This window comes from Microplitis demolitor, chromosome 10 (genome assembly GCF_026212275.2).
Source record: "Microplitis demolitor isolate Queensland-Clemson2020A chromosome 10, iyMicDemo2.1a, whole genome shotgun sequence".
In the NCBI taxonomy this organism is placed as follows: Eukaryota; Metazoa; Arthropoda; class Insecta; order Hymenoptera; family Braconidae; genus Microplitis; species Microplitis demolitor.
The window spans coordinates 917,456-938,881 of record NC_068554.1 but is presented as its reverse complement, the minus strand read 5'-3'; the positions used below and the strand labels follow the sequence as shown (position 1 = coordinate 938,881).

Below are 21,426 nucleotides of genomic sequence, written 5' to 3'. Positions count from 1 at the left end.
TCCATATATAAATAACATTTATTTTTAAATATATTAAAATTATAAGTTTTCAAATATATAAATAATATATTGAAGTTATACGAAAATATATGAAATCATATAATAGAAAACATATATAAATATAATAAAATCGGCCAAAATCTATGTAAAGTTCTATATAAGATTTCATGTATTGTCACATATATATTTATATCTGTAACATATATTTTTGAATACATTTTTACCATATATGATATTTTCATGCGGAAAGACCGTACATGTTTAAATTTTTAATTAGTTAGTCATAACACGTGTAAGTCAAATAAAAATTTCGCACTGCAAACGCGATCATGTATCAAGATAAATTGAAATATAAAGAAATTTTTTTTCTTTTTTATAAATATAAAATATTTAGTTACATATGGAAAATTATCCTGCAGTATCATATGTCAAATAATATAGATAATACTATATTTTATTTCATTGTACGATTTGAGATAACGTTACATTATAACGCACGTCATAATGTCATTTCAATTTTTACATATTATCAAAATTAACGGCAAAAAATTTCCATCTAGAATTTTTTTTGCAAATTTAAAAGACAAATGTCGCTTTGTTTATTTTTATAATTAACAATTTATTATATTAAATAAGTAAAATAGCGTGTGTCATATAAAACACGTGACTGCAATATGTGACATTATCACGTCACGTTGATCGTGATAGTCATGTCTTTTACGTCTTTGTTATCCGGATGACGGCGTACACTTAAACAGCTAGGTACTCAATGTCGTTTCCGGTTGAATAGATATATACATATATATTAATATTTAATTTATCTATATATAATTTAATACCGTACAGCGCTGAATTGTTAATAGAAACAGACGCGTGCCTGCCACACACGAAGACAATCCTTTCATAATATTCAATTTATGCAATATTTCCATTGAGATAAATAATGAGACAGGTGTTATAAACAGTTGCTTGAATTAGTTAATTAAGTGGATTAGATCCTAATGAATTGATTAGAAATCATACTATAAGTCCTCGTTAGAATGACGGAATTTGTACTAAGGAAGTATGGTTATGTAAGGAATCCATAAATAAATCCATGGAAAATAGTTTTCATGCATAGGAATCCATGTAGGAAAGAAATTTGGATTTCTCATTCCATGGAAAAAAATCTGTTCCAAAAATGCTCATAGCTGTAAACTTGTAAACTTCTGACAATTCAGAAGAATTCAAAACCCAAAATCGACCTAAATTTGGACTTCACATTTATGAACTTTTTTGCAGCATTTTTGGAACCATTTTTTTTGTACAGAATAGGAAAACATGTAGGTCGGGATTTATAGTTGAAAATTTACCTGACATTGTGTAGGTTCCAATTGAAATTAATCCGCAAGATATATAAGAACCTATACTGGATTATTGTATAAATTTTTGAATAAGGAAACCTTTAATCAATATCGTCATATAATTAAACTACATCCATTAAGCTCAAGGTTCCAAGTTCGAGCCTACATGAAGGTCATTTTTGCAGTCGCTTTCTATTTGTGTTTTGTGACTGACAGAAATAAAATTTTGCTCGAAATAATTTATAAATTAAAACAGTCATTAAACCTTTAATTAAATCTTGAAATTAGCTAATTAACGAATCACTAGCTAAAGTTGATAAACTATTAACTGTTACGAAACATACAGCACAAAGTACTAGTTTCGATCCATATTCTAAGCCACGTTGTTCGTGTTTCTGCTAAAACAAGTTTTACCACGATTGTAATAATGTATTGACTGCCCACCTCCTGTCTTTATTATTATTGAGACTGCGGCAGAAACTACTTCACTACAACATTGCTAGCACATTTACGTAAACTAGAATTCCAATCTCTAACTTATGTGTGTTGTCTAATTTCTCTAGTTCATCCTCTATCTCTACCTCTACCTATATATTATTATTTGTGAGTATCAGCTCCGTTCCACTCAACGTTATTCCTTTTATCACTGTGATGCTGAACCCACTAGTGAAATTTCCGAGAGTTTAGGATACAGATAAACTTTACGCTCATAAGGGAATAATGTACGAAAGCTTACAACTATCCAGGGAATAATACTTGTCAATTGATTAAAATAATTTTTCATAAATTATAATCGGCTTTAAGTGATATTCTACGCTTTAATATATACCCATATTTTATTGATATTTAAATAAAATGACTGTTATCATATTTATAGAGTATTAAGCTCTTCAAGGAAACGGCTTTTACTAAAGCTCAGTATCAATAATTGTTAATCATTACAATAAATTTTAAAGAAAATATTAAATTTTAAAAATTAATATGTACCCGAGCAAAAATATTTGGGCAAAATCACCAAAAAATTATAGAATTATAGTCAAAAAGTCTAAATTTGACCGAAATCACGCCCAAATAGTAGAATTTCATTGGAAAAGATCGAAAATTGACCGGAAACTCGCCGAAATTTTATTTTTCTCAATAAACAGGCCTACAATTGGCCAAGAAAAGTTGTTACATTATTTTGGCTTGAAATTTTTTTAGTCAGGTAACATCTATAACTTATATATCGAAAAAGTTATAATTAGTATGGAAAAATAATAAATAAATGTTTTCCATTTTCGCAAATATTATTTGACTCAAATTCAAAACCAACTGATGATTTGATAAAAGTTTATGTGCCTCTGAATGAAAAATATAACATTAGTCAAAAATTAAAATATATGTACAACATCGTTGTTTAACGATTTTATAAATAATATATGTGAAATATGTGACTGTGGAAAAAATGAAATGAGATATAAAAATGACATAAAAAATTTTTATAACATTAATTCGTGTTATTTTCATTTATAACTGACGTACAAATCAATATTTGATAAATATAATATCGATAATCCAATATCGTTGCACATACATGACTTTTATTTCATTTTCTATAATTAAACCCTTTGGAATATTTCCCATTTGGACATTAAATAAATGAATAAAAATGAATGAATAAACAAATGGATGAGCGCAATAATATAAAGTGAAATTTTCGCATATTATTTGTTTGATCATTTGATGGGAAAGGATTTGGCTATACAGAGGTAAAGTAAATGGAATCCATCCCACACATGACTGAAGAAACAATTACCTAATCAATCGATTATTTTCACTAAATAATTGTCTATAATCTTGGGAGTTTAAGCTCTAATTCATTGAGCAAATATACCAATTTACAAACATTGAGGTATTTTAATTCATGTGTAATTAATTTTTAAAGAATTATCAATCAAATTAAATTTCAAGACCGGGCGTTCAAAATTTATCAGCTAATTTCGATGCTTGAAAATAGGTTTAGAAATTTGTTGATCTCATTAATGATTACTAGGGATCAAATAAACCAGCTGCGAAAATTTGAAAATTTTCCTGACGGTAAAGACCAAGTTAGAACGCATGTCATCGAACAACAGAATTACCATGGAAATTTTCATTCTCCGTATGCTCTAGAACTTGAATAGCAAAATTTCGTATAGAGATAATTCGGTAATTATGCCCTTCACAGATGTACTTGAATGATTTGTGTGTTGATGAGGGTTGAAGGAGGTAAATTTAACAGTTTGATCGAATATCATACTTTATGATTCAACTTTAGCAAGGGTATCAATAGTGGAATTGCAAATCGATAACTAAATGGTCGTGTACATAGATGATAGTTTATCGGAGTTTAGTGAGCCGTTTGCGTGTAACTATATATATGTATATATGTATATATATTTACTACTCGATGATATTATAGTAATACCTACTACAAATAGTATCTCTCGTCCTTTATATTTTATGGTATATATAATATGTTATTCTAAACTCAATAATCCAAATTAAACTTTAAATTATATACATATGATGAAAATTTAAACAGGAAATAATTCAACGGATCATTGATTTCAATAACTTGAATAGCTATGCCTGCTGGAACAAGAGAGAATATTGAGATAGTGAATTTCGACAATGCAAATTTAAACATTTTACAAACGATCGATTTAACTCTAATGTATTGTCAATGACTAGGGTATTCATTTAGATATCAAGTAGTTTGTAAACTGTACGATGCGTCTATCAACTTCATCTACATTAATTACGAAATTTCGTTTCACTGCACATATATATGTTTACTTACTGTGTAAATACTTTACTTATCATATTTTTTTTTTCAATATTTGGCTATCAAATTTTATTCATTTCACCGCGGGCTGATTTTAAATTTCTGTCAATTATTTGCCCTTCGAAAATATTGTTAGCAAGTCAACATGCCGTCATATATTTTAGAAACGTGTATTGACTGTATGGAAAAATTAATTCCCGCCGAAAATAATAAGATTCTGTTTTTCATGCATGCCATTTTTTCAGGAAAATATTCATTATAAATTTTAACTAAAAGCAGCAACTTTTCATTAAAAACTTACTTTCCATTGCATCAGATTATTAACAACTTTTCAGACCATTTTTTCTACGCAATATTAAAATTCTTACTCGCCATTTCTCGCAAGTAATCCATATTAATTTTACAACAAAATTTTCTACCCGTAAACCGATTTTATTAAAGTTCTTTATTATTCTCCTAAAAGATTCTCAATTCAATTTTTTACTATTGAAACATTATTTATCTTATTTTTCATTAAAATGGGTTGTAATGAACGTTTTAATACATTTCACTACAATAAACCATTTTCCATTACAAGCTCTTTTTATTGAATTTTTATCATAACATAAAAATTCATGTTGTTATTATTCATAAAATTTTTCGTATGTTTGAATCACATCAAAAATAATTTTTAAAACAATATTTAGATACTGTTTTCATTTTTTATTTAGATTAGTCGTTCAAACGGCTTTAATGAATATTTATTATTTTTTTATAACCATATTGTGTATATTCATATAAAAAAAATTAAAAAAAAATCTACTTGCCACTACATGTTAAATTTCATTTTGCAAAAAAATGTAGACAACATATGTATGCATATATTATACACATATTAAATATATAAATATGTATATATATATATAAACGTACTGTAGTCAAATTTTAGCATATACGTGAGTTAGTAACAGATTATTCGAAATTCAATCAGTGAATTCGTGAGAGACTGCCGTATGCTCGACTTGTCAGCTGTAGCAACGTCAGCCGCATGCAAATTATGTAATCTTCCGCGAAAGCTGCGAAGTCTGTAAGTATACATTGTCTATTGCTACATTCATGACCGAGGATTGCAGTTTCCTTACAATAAATACGAAGATACAAACAAAACATGTAGTAAACGAGCTCCTAATTTTGGAAAAAATTTTAGACATTTTTTTCCAAAAAAGGAAAAAAAGTGAACTAGTAATGAAATTTTTCATGCGAATCATTCGTTTCGATTTGTTTGCACTTGTATTACGGTCAGCTGAGTCCTACCGATCCTAATTTTACACACGTGCGCACATATTTCCACTCCTGTGCCAGATAGAGGTTAGGTTGGTCATGCATGTGGACACTGCCATTGTATTTGCCTTTTTTATTCTATTTATTTTTTTTCATTATTACATTTCTTCTATTTCTACCTTCTATTCTACAATCTACCCTTCTATCTAAATTTTTATAATACTTTTTTCTTCAATTCATTCGTAATTTCTTCATCGGATTTTATTTTATACACAAAATATACAGATATATACTTGTTGTACACGATAATACTCGACATTTCAATAAACATGGCTCAATTGAAAATCGATCCCTTGTAAATCGCTCGTTTCAATTTAAATTTCTGTGATGATGCAACATTTTTATACAATTTTATTATATTTTCATTACAACACTCATTTAACTCACGCAATTATTATTTATTTTATGTAGAAAGGTCAATGTATGGCCATTTTTTTAAAATTCATTTGGATATTTTACTCCCAGAAAAGTGAAAATTCCAGTCTTTCAACAAGTTTTAAATAGTGATAACTTTACCCAAGACCGTCTTTACTTACTAAGGTAATATCAACAATGTAATTGCCATAACTGTGCCTAAGTGTACTTTAATTAACTTTTAAACACGATAAACTGTTTAACGTAGTCTAGAACCCGCAATCCGAGCTCGGAAAAGTATAATATTATTTTTTTACAAACTTTTTACAAAACAAAACTACCATAAGTCAAAATAAAAATAGTTTGTTACATCTCTTAGCTATTATTTAAAAAATAATATTTAAAAAACCGCGCGAGTTAATTTTAAAAATTTTCAGGTATTTTTCAAATTTAATACTAATTTCGAGTCCAAATATTTAGTTAAATTTTTTCTGAGCGAATACTTGTGACTTTTTTTTTTTCAAAGCTAAAGAAAAAGGGAAATGCGGCCGACAGGTCTGAGATTTAGATATTTTGGTTTGTAGACTACCTCAATAAAGTCAAAGCAAACGATTTTTGGTAAGTGAAATTTCATTGAAAATATATCGCGGTCTGGGGCTTTCAACAGAAACTATAAAAAAGAAAATATTACGACATTTTAGTTAAACATTGCGGTATTAAGGATGACGGTTGATGGTCACAAAGCCATGTTATTATTATTATTATTATTATTATTATTATTATTATTATTATTATTATTATTATTATTATTATTATATATAAAACGTAAACGCTGTCCACAAATTTTGCATAGTATTGTATGGAAGTTTTGTGATGCAGACTTATACAGCTCGGATGCTTTATAACCTGAGGCGCGATTTTACAATACCCACTCACTCTTTTGCTTTTATTTATGCCAAAACTTGGAAGGCACAAATTGCAACACCCTCACAATGAATCATTGTGAGAAGCAAGTTCTCTTCTAGGTCCTAAGGGATTCTCACTCTTGACTCACTCACTCACTCACCCACTCACTCTTATTTTCTCTCTTGTTGTATCGTCAGCCTCAATGAAAAGCTTTCACTGCAAATTCTAATACAAAAGCGTGATAAATCTAAAAGCACATTTGTCTTTTTATTTATTTATCTCGTTTTTCACGTTATTATCACCTTTATCAAACCATATTTTCATAAACACCCCTTACCTATTAGATGAAAAATTATTATTTGTATTTATGGGGGTAAGTAACAAATTTTTAAGTTTTTTTGTTTGTTATGTTAATGGAAAATATTATCAAATATATTTTACCAATATTTACTCTATCTTTTTTTACTTTCCAGACTGGGACACGGTTACGAGCTACACGCTGTTGGGGTACTAAGTAAATTTAGACGCGTGTCACGTTCGTGGTAGCTCGGAGGGTTGGAAAAAAAATAGTCAAGGGTAAAAATGATAAACTACTGAGATCTTGCTCATAAACTTTAAGTCACAAACTAAAAGATCAACTTGCAGTAACACAGTTTATAAAATTAAATGGGATTTTTATAAAAATAACGACAACAGTATTTTTTTTTTTCTCTGAAAATTACATTTCTTCACTTATTTCCTCAACAAACTGTCAGATTGGCGGGAAAAATTGTAACAAAGAACGGAGAATTTAAACTATGAGAATTTATTTCAAAATAATTTGGAAAATTCCGTAATTCGGTCTGAAAATATGTTAACATGAATTTTTTTTTAAAAATTTGTATGAATCGGTGCTCAAAGCATAGTTTAGTTAATTTTTGTGACTGAGCATAATTTAATTTTATTAAAATCGAAAAATGATAAGAATTTATAAAATTATAATTTAAATTTGAATGCTGAATGCTGAACATATTAACGTCTATAGGAATAGTTACAGAATACCATCATCGTTAAAGTTTTGCCATTCTTCATCATTTTTATTTGTCCACCGATTCAACTCACCAAAGAGATTCTTGGCAAACCTCCATTGCGGTTTTGCAGTTCACTCACTTTGTTTTTCTACCTCAGAGGTTTTCTGCCCATTCGGGATTCGTTAGCTTCTTTATTATTATTTCGTTTTTTTTTTAGATTACTTTCTGTTCATTTTTCGTGTACAAAAGGGTGAGTTTTCTTCCTTTGTACGTTAATTGAATTCATTGTTCAACGTAAAAATCTAATGGATTTTAAAATTAGCACGTGCATGTCCCCGGAGTATAAATTCACAAAACTTTACGGTTTCATTTTTTTCAACTGAAACTGGGACACATTTTTTTTTTATTACAATTCTTCGATCACAAATTTATATATATATTTCTAGGTATATTTAATGTGATAGATAAAGTTCAAAGTTTAAAAATATAATGATAAAGAAATAACAGCAGATGTTTGAAGATTGGAAAATTTTTTCAAATATACTTCATATATTTATTTAACCACTGATCGGGTTGACTCCATAAATATTTTTTCAATTTTCATGAAAGCATGTTTTCAGGTCGACCGCTTTTTAAAAAATTACATTTAGTTGCCCGTTAAATATTTACTGTAAAAAAAAATTCAGTCAATATTCGATAACTCAATTCACAGAATTTCAAATTGTTTTCTCTATAGACCAACTTTTGTAATTTGCTCTATTAATTTTTCATGAAAACTGTTGCATATTTCTGCGCAAAATAAAGAGTCTATTTAAGTTAAAATTTAAAAAAAAAATTCAAATTAATACAGAGTAGGGATGTGGGAATAATTCGAATGCTATATCCACACCCTTACTGAAAAATTAATTATAATTTAAAAAAAAAAAAAATGGCGACCGAAAATACATTAAACATTTATGACTGAAATGAACACGAAATAAAATTACGACATAATAAGTTTACCATTGAATCAGATCAATTTCCCATGAGATTAATAAAAGAGCAACAATAAAATTTCGTTAATTTGTTCTGTTGGTATCGATTATATTCGCGTAACATAACGTACCCTCTTTTTTTCCAATATACTGTTTTATATTGCAGACATATATATTCATATATACATGACCCTCGGCCAATGCAATTTAATAGCGGGCGTTTTTGTGTTGGTGTATTTGTAATCGACAAACCTCAATCGAAATGACCCCCACGAGACTACCGAAAAAAGCCTCTTGCATTTTTTTTTTTTTTTTTTTCGACGGTGTTTATATTCTTTGAAGCAAACGTGACGACGATAAAACGAGTTGATGAAATCTTGAACAAGGTCTGAAAGGTTTTCACCCTCGAGCTTCTTCAAAAGTTATTTAAAAAGAATTGGAGTTAGCAGTTATACAAATGGAATAAATTTAATACGGTTGATGATCCCCAGCAGTATGAGCATTACGTACGTAGTAATTGCCATTTCTTTTCATTATTTCTCTTCTTCTGCTCACTTGTGCGATGATGATGTTGGCTTTTATTATACGACTCATATCGATTCATGATTCATAGCTGTTTATTTTCTGAGAAACGAGGATGGGAGAGGCTTCGCTCCATCCGAAGGCATAATACTTCTTTCAGACTTTTTTTACTCTGCGTCGTCAAGAATTTTTATTTTTTACTCCAATTGACGGCGACATGTTTTAAAATCTCCTGATAACGTACGTACACATATTCAGCAAACAATTCAGTTTAAATAGCATTCTTTATCAATGGATAAAGATATGATAAGGAAATAAAACCGTTGGAATTGAAATATTTTTTTTTTTTTTTCAACACTGAACAGGAAAAAATTGATGATGAATACAGGCATGGAAATCATCTAATTTATTAATTAAAAATTTCTATTTTTAGAAAAAAAATTATAATCCGTAATTGAAAAATTTGTAAAAATTTCTGTAAAAATTTTGGTGGAAATTGAAAGGGAGGTAAAATGGACTCATACAGAGAAAATTAAATGGGGGTATAATGGGCCGGGGCAAGAAAAATTCCAAAAATGATTAAGAAATTTTAAGTGATTCAAATTTCTCCTTATAATAGTAATTTTTGAAAAATTTTATTAGTCCGTAGCCTAATTTGGTTGTAAAAAAAAATACTAGTGTTACTTTTTAAAAAATAAATGTCTATAATTATTATTTGTCACAAAATATTTATTCAGAGGGTCTAAAAATGCTGTCGTAGCTAACAGACGGTTTGAAAAAATACCGACAAAGAAATTTAAACGTCAAAGAGACCTGGTATGTTCATAAAGGTCTTACTTTGACAAAAATAAAAAAAGTATGTAAAAACTAAATAAAAAAAAAAAAGAAAAGAAAGTACGTTAACAAAACGAAAGAGTTTAAGTGAAGGAAAGAGTGTGGAAAAAAGTAACTGGAGAAATAATTTGCACGCTTGAAAATAGAATGTTTTCAATGAGGAGTCAAAGCTTGCTGTTGAATAAAAAAAATGAAAATAAAAAATACTTATAAAAGTAAGTGTAAAGTAGGGAAGGAATAAAGAAGAGAGAAAATCAAGGATATTGATTTGAACGTTTGCGTCGTTATCGCAGCATAGATAATGTAATTGCTGTACACAATGCGGGTTATAAAGCGACATTTTATTTCACCTTCGAATAATATTATTGTAAAAAAAATGATTTGAGATCCCGCGAGAAAATTCAACGCCAAGAATTTCCACATATATATTTATGTATGTAAGGATTTAAAAATGAATTTTTTTATTTTAATTTTGTATTTTTGCATCAGACTAAAAGCTTCAGTGAAAAACGTTTTATAACCGCGGATTTTTTGTTTTTCAAATGGTAGAACCCGAGAACCCGTCGCGTATATACGAGTACAGCAATGAAAATTTGAAATTCCGGCACGAAGTTCCATGTAGTTTTATGCACCAGCTCATGTGTGCGTGAGAGGGATAACATATTTCTGTGTCTCTGGCTCATATATGCTGCTGCTCCCTTGGTTGCGGTATGCTGAACCAAGTTGTGCGGAAACTTCTCGCGTACTGGCAATGTCACGAGGTACATAACACGACAGAGGTAAAAAAAAAAATTCACAAAACACATTTGTATCTAAGTAATTGTACCCGAAAAAATAATATCAACTTCTCAACAGTATTTTTTACCTCAGCTTAAAAAATAACTTAATTTTTATAAAAATTACCATCTTGGGATAATTTTTTTTATGGAACACTAAATTTTGAGTCAAAGGTTTAATAAAAAAAAAATTTCCCAAGTATGTTGCTATTTTTTGTTTTTATTCGTAAAAAAAAAAATTACGCTTGTGACATATAACGAAATTCAAAACGTTCTGTCATGCGTGAATGCAACTACTCTGTAGTATATTTTGTGTGTTTGTGTTTACGCCCTGTATACTGTTTGCTCAGAAATACTGGATGAGGTAATACAAGAAAACGAATTCAAGGCGTGTAAGGTAACGCAAAGAGTGACGAAAAACTAAATGAGAGAACGAGATAGAGCTGTAAAATATAAAGTCGAGTGTACTAAATTTTTTTTTACTTTTTTTAGTCACAGTGCATATGAAAGTTTCCGCTAGAGTAATAGAGCTCTATACTACCTATTTTCTTATCATCCTGAACGTCAATAAAGGATTTCATATATGACTTTTATGTTTATATAGACAAACGTGAATAAGATCTTGGACTTAAAGTCCCTTGACAAAAGCCTTAAAAACAGTAAGGACTGAGCCAGACAGAACTATCACGTGAAAAAAAAGTATGAAAAAGAACGAGAAAAAAAGTTGGCACAAAAGTTTGTACATTAAAGAGCATTGCTAAAGTTTATCTCAATATTCCGTTAAGGTAAAACGTTATTTTTTTATTTTCATTTTACTTTTATTATTTTTTTTCTTGTACCTGATGGTATAGTAAGCCACAGCTTGCGGTCACCACCGACAATTTAGGGAATGGAAATATCAAATAATTCGGAACTTTATCTACGTGAATATTTAAGGCCGTTTTTTTTTTTTTTTTTTTTTTCAAGTCAACTCATCTGACAATATGGCGCCACACACTGAAATTCTTGAGGAGAGAATAAAAAGCTTAAAAAAGAAATAAAAAATCGAGCGAAAAAAAATGTATTCTGGAATAGCGAATATCGATTTCCTTATTCTCGACTAGTTTAGTATCATTTTCGCATTCTGATGAAATTCATTGGGTTAAATTAACGCTTGTAACTCGGGATATTAATTATAAAATGATATATGACACTTTTGTTACATGTTCGAAATATCTTGTTAAATAAATAAATTTATGAGATTCGAGATCGAGGTTTATCGATTTAATGGTAAAATCCAAAAATACTTAATTTAAGACACATTTCAACCGTTGAATTATTTAATAAAAATTTATTAACAAATTTAATGAAGACAAATTTAAACATCTGCTGAAATTAAATCATGTTAACACGACTAATAGAAATATGAATACATTACATATGTTTCATGATTTCATATTAAGAAATATATATAAAAATATATTGAGAAGTTTAATTACGAAACCGATATCTGAACTAAAATACTTGACACAAAAAGGATTTTTATATCGCGAGAGAACAGTAATAAGAGAACCGAAGTCACGAAGTAGAAATCTTTTCAAATAGTTGTTATTAGTCTTTGAGCACTTATGTTGACGCACGTACGCGTAATCTTCATCTCTTCTTTGTCCTCTGTCCCTTTATCACACCCATTTTTCTCTTATATAGATAGTACATATAGATACATATATATATATGTTTTTTTTTCCATGGTATATTTTTTTCTCGACGTACGGATCTCAAGTGCACTCAAGTTGGTTGCAGACATGAGTTGTGGCTTCGGTCTTCCAGTGATTCATTGTTTCCACACACCCTCGTCCTCGTCAGTGTGCTCGCTACGCCTTGGAGTGTCGATATAAGGTCGATTTCTCGTTGTCTCAACGCGATTCGACGTCACACTCTCACCCACACACGTAACTTTATATACAACGAGAGGATTATATAGTGAGGGTGAGTGGATATTCTATGGGGGAGAGGACGATGCAATGCCACTTTCTCGACATCAAATTGGCGGACTACGTGAGGCGAAAGAAAATTCACAACAACTAAATGTATATATATATATATATATATATACATAGACGGTTATATGTGTACAATAAATCAATAACGGCACAGGAAACTAGAAACCAACGATAGCAAATTGTCGGAAACTAGAATATTCCCAAGTAATTTCTTTCAACCCTCTTTAAAAGCATACGATGTATATATACTCCATGAAAACTATATCCCGTCGAAAACCACTATTAAACCATATGCCCTAGTGCAGCATCTTTATAAAGTGCAGTTTACGTTCCATTATGATAATTAAATTTAAAAAAAAAAGATTTTTAAAATTAAAGTTCAAATGTGGCCTTTCGAAATATTCGATTTGAATTTCGAACACTATTCGATTGGCGGTATTTTTAAATTTAAATGCCAGTGAATTAAAGTGAAGAAATTTGAAATTTAAATAATAAACTAACTTGATGATAACAGTTTGAGTTTATGAAGAGCATTAATTATGAGAATAAATTATAATTTTATTTCATCAAATAACATTTCGGCAATCGTAAAAGGTTATGTTTCACGTAATAAAATTACTATAATTTATTATTCTCATTATAAAGTTCAAAATTACACAAAAACGCTCTTGTAATAATTAAATTATAATCAAATAATAATTTACCCGCCATTTTACATGGGTTCAAAAGTCGCCATTTTTTGAACTACTGCCACTACAAAGGTTTTGCCACAGACTAAAAACTGGGTGTAGATTTCACAACAGCCAAAATATATGACTATTTTCAGAGATAAAATTGCCCGGATGATTTCTACCAAAAAAGTCTACATTTTGAGTTAGATGTTATTTATTTTTCCTAAAATAAAAGTTAGTTAAATTACGAGACCGAAATTCACGTTTGCCGATGACGAGACATCAAAGGAATGACGGGAGCAACGCGTTCAATTCAATGCACTCAATTGCAAACTGGAATATCTAGAATATTCCTCTCTACTCCCTTGTCTCTTTTCACCTATTATATATATATATATATATATATATATATATATATATATATATATATATATATACACTAGACTACTCCGGTATTCTCTTACCTATCCTTTCGATTGAGTGCAATACAATTGAACACATATATATATTTATATAGATTCAGTAAATTTCTATATCTATATATAAGTTCATTGGATTTGGCGATCGTTTCATCAGCAAGTACAAGGTGAAAGGAGAGAATAGCACACGCGACGACTGAAGGGTTTTGGGTGAACATGGAAATTGTGCAGGAAACTCTGAGAGCTTGAACAACTCTCAAGTGGTTGGTATAAAGAGGAAGAGGTGTGATTTCGGCTTCCCAATTACTTTTACCCCGACGGAATTCACAAGTCTATTGCCTTCCTGTTGAGAATACTCTGATTTTCATCCGCAGGCATCTATTATTACACTCATTGTCACTAAATCATTCCCATAAGCTCAAACAAACTATATAGAGTATGTACTTGTACTCTACCGCTAATGACATCACTTGACAACTCAATAACTTATTTACTTTATCTATCGACAAAACGTCTTCTCAAAAAATCAAAATTTCATTTGTTCGAAATGCGCCCAAGTAATTTTCCTTATGCTTTTATCCGCCCGTTCTCTCACAGATTCCGAGATTTTTCTGACAGATATAGTTCAACATATATTTGCGGTTACGGCTCAAAAGTGTGATTCAATAACAGGATATAGATATGTTAAAGCTTCGCCATCCGGAAGAGGTATCAGAATGCACTGGTGTGTATGCGAAAAATATTTCCGAGTGGCAATATTTTTGGATGTTCACTGTACCGTTGCGGTTTTATGTTCACGCGACGTGTGTTGAAGCTTATATATAGCATTCCAATATATATTTATGTGTGTACATACATATATATCGTACTGAGTGATACAAGCTCACAATTCCCCTATAGTGTACGATGAAAATAGCAGACCCTGCGTGAATAGCAGTAGGGTGTAAATGTAGATACTTGGACATGTAAATCCAAAGCCACTAGATATAGGTTTTACTATTAAAACCACTCACAATGTAACGATACTGCACACACGATTGTGGTTGTTGTTTAGAGAGTGATTTGCAGAAAGCTTTTATCTTCGATTTTCGATCAATATTTATATACTAATGGCATGATATTAAAATGGCTTTTGTTCCTACACCATTTTTTTCGGCATAAAAACGTTTTAAAAATTCAAATGCTCAGATCCTGAAATAACTTAATTTGGACTTCTTTAACTAAAATTTGAGCCGACTGAGCCAAAAACAAGTCAAAATCTCATGTGTGTTTTTTTCATTTTTGACTTACTCTTGAAAATTGACTTACTTGCATTCAAGTCAAAAAAGTCAAAAATAACTTGATTTTGACTTGGCTCAAATTTCGACGCGCAACTAGTTTATACTTTATTTGAATATTCGTCCCTTTTTGGGTGAACCTCGTAACTGCAAAATTATAATTTTTTCAAAAATCGGTCAAAACATATATTCTGTGCACATGCGTCAATGGAAATATTGAAATTCAAAAGTCTCTCGAATATTCTGTAATAATTTTTCAAATTTGAAGCTTTTGTTACGCAATAGCACAAAAGAATACTTTTCACTCATAATTTTACTTTTGAAAAAAAAAAAAGTAGTTACAAGGTTTACCCAGAAAGGGAAAGATATGCTAACTCGATTTTACTGCCTATCAAATTTTCGTATTGGCTTTCAATGAAATCGATTCTTAAGGAGTTAACTTCAAAAATTCACATTTTAGGCATTTTTGTTTTTCCTGGATTCAAGTAGATTCTGATTGCAAATCAAATTCATTAACTTTTGATTAGATATATAACGTAAATAAATATATGAGTGGCAAAAATAATCGCTGATTTAAAAACTGTTATTAATAATGACATAAAAAAGAAGAAAAGAATAAAATAAATAGGATATAAAGTATAAAGACATAACAAGGAGACGTGAGTAGAAGGCGGAATGCCACAATGAACAAAAGGAGCAACCGCTAGATTTAAATGATGTCGATTAACGCTGAGTAGAACGTCAACGTGAACAATAAAAGCCAGCGCATTTATATTATTTTTATTATTTTTCAGTATACTGTTCTTTTCTTTGAATTAATTTATATATAAATATAATTTAAAAAAGATTCATATCTTTCTTATAACTTTGAAATTTTTTAATTTTATTCATAAAAAGAAAAAATAATAAATAAATAAATTCTTTCACTGAGACGTTGAAAAGTAAAAAAATATCTAAGTATAAATGTAATCGCAATTTCTTTTCAAACAATTTTAAGACTCCGTTTCTCAAGTCACTCGGTACGTTTCAACAATTTCATTTAATTTCCTCGCAAATCAATGCCTTGAATATCTTTTTGCAATTCATTCTTATAGGCTTACCGTATTCTTATTATTATTTTTTATGATTTTAATAAAAATACGTGAGAAATATTCACGGCGTGAAAAATTTTTAGTTTCAAAAATATATGAATATGGGTATAAAATATTAAAGTTCATTGAAACTTACCAGTGCTGCAGGAAAATTCACCGTCAAAAATTCAAGATAATTTTCTAGCTTCATTCGTTAATTTAACGCTTATTCACATATTTCTTTAACTGCAACAAAAAAAAAAAAACATGTTTCAAAAATATTTTAATTATGAATTAATTGAAGGTATTCATGAAATATAACAACCATTTATTTTCAACTAATATCGACAAACTGTCACAGATTTAGCTTTTCTGTTATCTGTCGATACTATCGAGCTAAAAAATAAATATGTTATATTTATTATTAAAACTTTTGTTACAAGAGTAATTGGTTTGATGGAAATTAGTGATGGATTATTATTTCAGACAGTTTAAATTTCAGTTTACTTTTAGAAATTTCAATATTTCGTACCCATCAAAAGTTTACAATAAATTTTGCAGTCGAAACTTGAAACTCGGGATTTCGGTTCAAAAATTAATTTTCAGGTTCGAAAAAATGAATAAAAAAAAAATCACTCAGTTATATTTTTGAATATAATTACATATTCAATAATAATCCTTTTTGAAATATTTAAAACAGAAGTGACTTGTTGTAGAAGTTTCGCGTCGTAACCCTTAAAAATTCTACTAAAGTCCTCGAACGAAACTAAAAAAATTTAATGAGATTATTTTAAAACTTTCAGCATCTCTAGTAAAAAAAAAAAAACCAAAAAAAGACGAATAAATTTTTTACAAAGTCAATGATCCGATTTATTCGGACAAATAATGCGACTGGATTGATTCAAATGAGCGTTCCTTCAGATAAAAGCTTTTAAAATATCTGTTTATAGATCTTCATTTAAATCTCTATTTTAAGGGGCTTCCAAAATAAGATTCGTTGTTTTCATCGATATGCTATCTTATAAGTCACAATATTTTTAGCTGCCCATAATTATTCCACTTATGAATATTAACAAAAATCAACAGAGGAACAAACGGCTGTCAATTATCCGGCTATAAAAAATCTCTCATGTGTATTCTATATTTGAGCTGCTGCAGAGTTTATGGTAAAAAAAAATAGAATAGACGAGGAAAGTTACAAAAGTACAACAACGGACATTGACATTTATCCACTGGGTGTATTCAGCATACCCAATCTTGCTGTTCCTATATGCATGATGATTGAGATACGATCCCCCTTGGCCATCATGTCAACTCGACAAAGCACTCGTCGATAAAAATTGTATTGGGCATGGACAAAGCTGATTGTTCTCACGAGTCAAATAAAGACAATACAATGACTGTGAGCTTTGTGATTGGATCTCTCATGCCAATTTGTTTTTATTTTTTATTTCTTCCTCCTTTTTTCTACATCAATCTTCTTACATGTTCAAAATATTTCGACAGTTTTATGTCCGATAAAACGGTTTTTTTTATTTTAATCGACAGAAATTCGATTATTAATAACTAGCAGTCTGCTTTCTTTAATAATATTAGTAAAAAAAAGGAAAAAAAAAAATGAAGGATAATAAAATATAAGAATAATGTCTTTCAAGTTAAGTTCAGACGACATTTCATTGGCATTGTCTCCACTGTAAAACCACTTTCGTTTCTTCAATCTATTCTACTCTCTTTAGGACAACTTTTATCCACCACGGAATTGAGTTTTCACACGTAAAGAAAAAAAAAAGGAGAAAAAAAAAAAATATACTATTTTCCGTAATTCTATTTTCTTAAGAATTTAAGAACTAAGAAAAATTTTATACCAAATGGCATTTGTTTGGAAAAAACAAGGTTAGATAAAAGACATTACTAATTTTTTTTTTTGGGCGAAATAAAAAAAGTGGAATGAATAATAATGGGTAAAAATAATAAAATTAAGATATCGAGGAAGAAAAAAAAATTTATCTTTTGCATATCTTTTACAGAATCTTCTTTCCGTATAAAGAAGTAACTTCATCGACTAATCTTAGTTGGCTTTTATCCAACGGCATAATCCGATTACCTGTACATACATACATACGTATATATATATATATATATATATATATATATATATATATATAGTCGTACATTTTTATTTCTTTATTACTTGAAGCGCGAAATACTTTGCTCGTTCGAAAATTTTGTTTTATTTCTTAAAAAAATTTACAGCATTTGACATAAATTTTTATTATTATTAGTATTTTTCTTTAATGTATTTTTTATTTTTAAATTGATGAATTCCTTGCAAAGTTATTTTCATCGTGATTCAAGACGGAGTAGGTAAAAAAAATAATAATAAAATAAATATGTACGAAGAAACTGCAAAGAAAATTTGTCAGATAAATATTTACAGTAAGTAAGACCGTAGGAAAAAATAAAAAAGGAGATAACGTAAATAAAATACTGATAATTTTTCTTAAGACGCAAAATCAAAACATAAATTGTTATAGTTCTTTGTTTGTGACACGAAAACAATATGGAGGAACTCGAGACCAAATGAGACACGATTGCAGAAATTTTTTTCTTCAAAATTTGTTATTTGAGTTATTTTATGGAATCTAAACAAATACGGAACTTCAGGATAAAATAAAAGTAAAATAAGTTAGCTACATTGCCGTAAGTGGCCAACTTGCCCCATTGTTTCTAAAGACCGTAAATATGTGTTTTCAAACATCAAAATAATTTTCCAATTGAAAATTTCCTTTTAACTCAAGTTCCCTTGCATGATGTACTTGAAAATTGGAAGTTTTTCGCGCAACGAAAAAAAAAAAAAAAAAAAGTTATTTGACTGCTTAAAGAGTAGTTCCGGAAGTCAATTGTGGCCTAAAATTTTTGGCTGACATACCAGTAGCTACATGTAAAACATTTTTCAAATCTAGTCATCAAGTAGATTATTGCGAATTTTTTTTTTCGTTGCGCGAAAAACGTTCCAATCTTCAGATACATCTTACATGTATTTATATAGGTATATATGAGTGACCTCTTAAGCTAAAAAAGTTAAAAATACTTGCGAAATAGTTTAATTTGCTCTCAAATCCTCAACAAATACATATATCAGAGTATCTACCCCGAAATCATTCCGAAATATTTCGAGAATGTCCCGGAACTCTCCACCTTTTTCCTGTGTGGAAAATAGAGAATTTCCTCTTATTCCAGATGCAAGTAATCATACTTTGATACTTTTTCGAGCCTATAGTCGAAATAAGTTTGAATTTCGGGTGTTTCATAATCATGTTCTAAAACGTGCCGAAAAAATCAGCCCTGGCTAAGCATTTTCCGTTTATCCGGTCTATTTCACTGGACTAATACACAATGTATAAAACTGTGTGACCACAAAACAGAGCAAAACATAAAATCTCTATACATCATCCTGACCAGTATCAAAATACGTGCACGAACAAGTGCCGTCTTTGTGCGGGATACAATATCGAATTCCACAGCTGCACAATACAGAGACTGTCGTACAATAAAAAGTAAAACCTGACGTCGAGAAATGTCTAATCTTACAAAAAATTTAAATACAAATCATTTTCTTTATTCATTGAGTTAAGAAAAAAAAACCGGTTGTATGAATAAAACAGGGATACAAGAAAAATGTAATAAAGTAAACGATATAAAATGAAAAAGTAAAATAATATAAACGCTTTTCACTCAATCTTTATTTCAATGTCAGAGTCCCAGTCGATTTACTCGATGGACATTACTAGCTCGCAAGTTTTACGTCCCTTGAGAGACTACTCTCTTTCTGGGATTCACTCTCTAAGAATAAGGGAAGCCATAAATTGTTTTAGACATCCGAGAGAATAACCCGGAGTAAGGCCAAAAAGTAAGTAGCTTTTAATAAAATTTTTTCCTTTTACCTGGACCATAATATATCTTGGAAAGTACAGCCAAAACTTATTTCCACTTTGTAAAAAAAAGTATAATTTTGAAAACTACAGCAAGAAGGAATATTTGATGCACTAATTGACAAGCACTTTGTCGTAGTGGTTAAAGTTATAAAACTAACTTGAACAGAGATGGGAATTGTTCAGAAATTGTCTCCAACGATCCATGACTCTGAGTATATAATAATATAATCCCAGTTCGCGGTAGCTTGAGCTTCAGTCTGCAGTAAAGGGTTTCTAACACATATTCGTATGAACGAGGACAAAGGAAGAAAACCGCCCACGGGTTTCTGTGCTTTGTTTCAACCCAAGTTCAACAAGGATAACTGTGCACCACTTTTCTCTATGTACATATACTTCACTCTTACTCTGTTACTGTTATATATGTTTTCCTCTTCCTTATATTCCCTAAGTCAGTTTCTCACTTTTTCAGCTCCCACACCCGCGACTACGTGCATGGCATATTAGATCCATTTCTTTCATAAATTTATCGACTCCCGGCTGATACTTTTCATGCGACTTTTTACTTTCCGACTGAAAAAAACCCGGATTATATTATTTGCTGGCAGTAATTAAATTTTTTTTCATTGTCACCTAGAGTTTTCTTGACAATGCGATAATCTGTTGAGTAATTTAAAATTTTTTTTTTTATTTTCCTGTCGGTGAACGAAAATTCATGGCAGCTCATATATTATGGGATTTACTTGAGACAATGAAAAATTAATTTTTTGTAAATAGCAGAGATAAAACATTTTCCATCTTAGGGTGAAAAAAAAAAAAAATCTTGTTGACAGTTTTTATTTTTCTTTTTAGTGTAGACCATAGTCTAGGGGCGCAAGATTTACGAGGTCCATATGGACAATGTAACTGTTTTTAGTTTCTTGGAAGAACTCGTAAAATAAAAAATAATTTGCGTGAAAAATAGTTTGTACTAATGCGTCTGGTGGCAAAAATTTAAAACGAGGAAATACTTGAGCACATATGTTTTAGAAAAAAATATATAAAGATGTTGGCTGAGCTTTTAGAGTTTTTTTCCTTTTCTTTCTCTCCTTTAAAATAATTCGGTCGTTAATGAGAGGACTTTTGAGCATAAAATAAGGATCAATTCAAGACACGTGGTGCATTGTCTTTTAGTAGAGTTTAAATTGCTCTGCAATCTCGAGATCTCTGTTGTCTTATCCGACTTTAAGA

General features: G+C 29.7%; 1 protein-coding gene across 1 annotated transcript in view; it reads right to left on the bottom strand.

The window, feature by feature from the left end:
* LOC103571726 (uncharacterized) overlaps positions 1 to 21,426 on the bottom strand; it is a 113,045-nt gene that overhangs the window by 70,474 nt on the left and 21,145 nt on the right. Inside the window, exon 2 of the mRNA XM_014444812.2 lies at positions 16,422 to 16,510. The gene's annotated coding sequence lies outside the window, so the exon portion shown is untranslated. The remainder of the gene's footprint in view (positions 1 to 16,421; positions 16,511 to 21,426) is intronic.